Source organism: Myotis myotis, unplaced genomic scaffold (genome assembly GCF_014108235.1).
Source record: "Myotis myotis isolate mMyoMyo1 unplaced genomic scaffold, mMyoMyo1.p scaffold_m19_p_4, whole genome shotgun sequence".
Taxonomy (NCBI): domain Eukaryota; kingdom Metazoa; phylum Chordata; class Mammalia; order Chiroptera; family Vespertilionidae; genus Myotis; species Myotis myotis.
The window spans coordinates 104,699,588-104,702,569 of NW_023416346.1; the positions used below are offsets into that span (position 1 = coordinate 104,699,588).

The 2,982-nt window shown below is 42.6% G+C and overlaps 1 pseudogene; it reads right to left on the reverse strand.

Annotated features, from left to right (window-relative positions):
* Positions 1–207: 207 nt before the first annotated feature.
* On the reverse strand, positions 208–2,529 carry LOC118653546 (annotated as a pseudogene).
* Positions 2,530–2,982: the final 453 nt, after the last annotated feature.

The following is a 2,982-nucleotide window of genomic DNA, read 5'->3' on the forward strand; positions in this document are numbered from 1 at the left end:
GTTCTGGAAAACTTCAGAACTGAACTTCTCATAAAAGCAAATACAAACTTAGAGTGCTTTTGCTATTGCTTAACCCTCAAAGGAGAGTTAACAGGAGACTAATGAATACTAAATTCAGGTGTTTGCTAATAGTGTGATTTCTACTAGTCAAACAGTCCTAACAAACCAACAGCTGAACTAGGATAGTCTTTCTCAGCTCCTTGTCCATTAGGAATTTGAAACATTTCCAATTAAAGCTTGTATTTTTTTCTGTGGATTTCAACATGTGTAGACCAAACAACAGTTTCTGAAGTGGCCTCTGATGCAGACTTTGGAATTCCTTTTTCAACCTTACCTTGGTTATCACTTCAATACTTGTAAGCAAATTTATTTTTCAGAGCCTCTTCTATGAGGGCAGTGGTGTCAGTAGCATCCACAGGCTTGGGCTTTATATATTGTTCTGAACATTTTTTAAAGAGAGAGAATGGGAGGGAGAGATGGGGGAGAGAGAGACACACACACACATGGGTAGGTTTCCTCCTATATGCACCCCTACCCAGCCAGGGAGCTAACCCACAACCCTTTGGTTCTTGGGTCTATGCTCTAACCACTGAGCACACTGGCCAGGGCTTGTTCTGACTTTTTACTGACTGAAGTTTTACCAGTACATTGTTCATATCTTTAAGGATCGCTAGCATATTTAACATATGAGGTTTCTTTGGGCTGTTCTAATATGAATATACTAGAGGCCCAGTGAATGAAAATTCATGCACTGGAGGGGGGCATCCCTCAGCCCAGCCTGCCCCCTTTCACAGTCTGGGAGCCCTCAGGGGCAGGAGGCGACCTGGCAATCCAGGGAAGGCGACGCCCCCATCACATCTCTGCTGCTGCCATGGCCAGCAGCATAAGCCATGGCCGGCCCTGGTTACCTGAGCCTCAGGTGGCCCTGGGCAGCTGGGCAGCCGCCATCTGAGGCTTGCCTATGCCTCGGGCTGGCCCTGGGCAGCTAGGGGGTTGAGGAGACTGGGGTACTCTGGAGGCAGGCATGCTTCGGGGCTGAGGGGACTGGGCACTGCCATCTTGTGGCTGTGGGCACCACCATCTTTGAGGGCGGGGCAGTCAATTAGCATATACCCTTATTGGCTGTGGGTGCTGCCATCTTTGTGATGGCGTGAGGGCCAATTAGCATATTCCCTCTTTATTAGATAGGATGCACAACCCATGGACACAGACAATAGTAATGTGAAGGCTTGGGGTGGGGGGTGTGCAGGGCGGAGGGGCCAATAGGGGGCAAAAGGGACATCTGTAATACTTTTAACAATAAAAATAAATGTAAACAACAAAAATAAAATGAAATATAAAACATTTATGGTCTTTTAAACCAGGGATGGGGAACCTTTTTCTGCCAAGGGCCATTTAGATACTCATAATATGATTCCCAGGCCATACAAAACTATCAACTTAAAAATTAGCCTGCTATATTTGGTCAAACATTTAATTAACTCACCCCTAATGCCTTGACAGGGCCAGACCAAATGATTATACAGCCCACAGGCTGGATGTTCCCCACCCCTGTAAGGGACATAATACAAATTTTCAATAAATAAAAAGTAAATAAATAAAGTCTTTCCAGCCCGGTTTTTCCTCTCTTGGCTCTCTGATCAGATCAATGGCTGATATACTTCAGTGGAATGCTGAGGAAGGGGAGGTGGTGGGACAGAGGGTGGCACTATAGTAACAGATGTGGTAGAATCTAAATCAACTGCATTGAACTTAAAATCTATCAGTTTTTTAAATGTATTTATTGATTTTAGAGAGACAGATAGAGAGAGAAACGTTAATTTATTGTTCCACTTATTTATGCATTTATTGGTTGATTCTTGTATGTGTTCTGACCCCAGATCAAACCTGCAACCTTGGTGTATGGGGACCACACTCTATCCAAATGAGTATCCAGCTTGGCTGAAACCTATATGACCTGATGAACCAATGTCACCCCAATAAATTTAATTTAAAAAATTAAAAATATATCAACTTCAGTGAGATTTTGCCCCTTCTTGCAGGGTCAATATTTTGGCAATCTGAGAGCTCTGAGAGCAACAGGTTCATTTTCAAGAGCACTTATTTTCTGTAGTACTTCCTCATTTGCCAGCAGTGTCTTCAGTTGAACCTCTTCTAGAGATAGGTTTGGTAAGTAAAACTTCTTGCTTAGGAACTTCTCAAAGAAAGAAAGGTCATCCTAAAGGGGTTGCCTTGACCTGACCTCTGTCCTTCATTTTATTGAGCACACTCCTTCTTTGGCTACCCATCCAACAATCCAACAACAGCAAAAGTTGTTACTATAGCTTCTCCTGGGTTACTGGGGCTCCATTCAGTTATAGGGCTGGTAATCTGAAACTGAACTCTTGGACTAGGTCAGAGATAAATTAATACCGAGTTTCCTTAGGATACTTTGAGATGAACCATATGGCCTCCCAGAACAAAGTACCAATTGCTTACTCTAACCTATTGTCAAACCATCCTAATTTCATGCTTAATTCAGCCAAGCATTGAGATAGCAATTTCTCCAGATTTGCATTTCATTTGCTTCAGGCATACATAGCAGCACATGGTCCTTGAAGCATACTCAGCTATGAGGCAGCAAGCATCTTCCTCACCTACTCCAGCTTCTAGCTTACTGCCCTAATAATTTACAATTTGAGAATCCCAAGATCAGAAAATAATTCAATCTGTATCTGCTTCGTTCCCTGTCACATCTTTCTCTTAAGGCAATGAAAGCCAAGTTGCTTTCATGTATTAGGAGAAGGGAAGGAAGGATATTGAATGATAAAGGATCAGTTAACAAATCAAAATCTTACCAAGTCACACTAATATGTCTCCTCATTTGGGGAGCAGTAGAACCAATTCTGATTTAAATCAGGGCACTTTTGGATGATTCATGTGGGTCTAGGCAGACTTAATATAGAAGAAACAACTTACCTAAATTACATGAAGACCTATAAC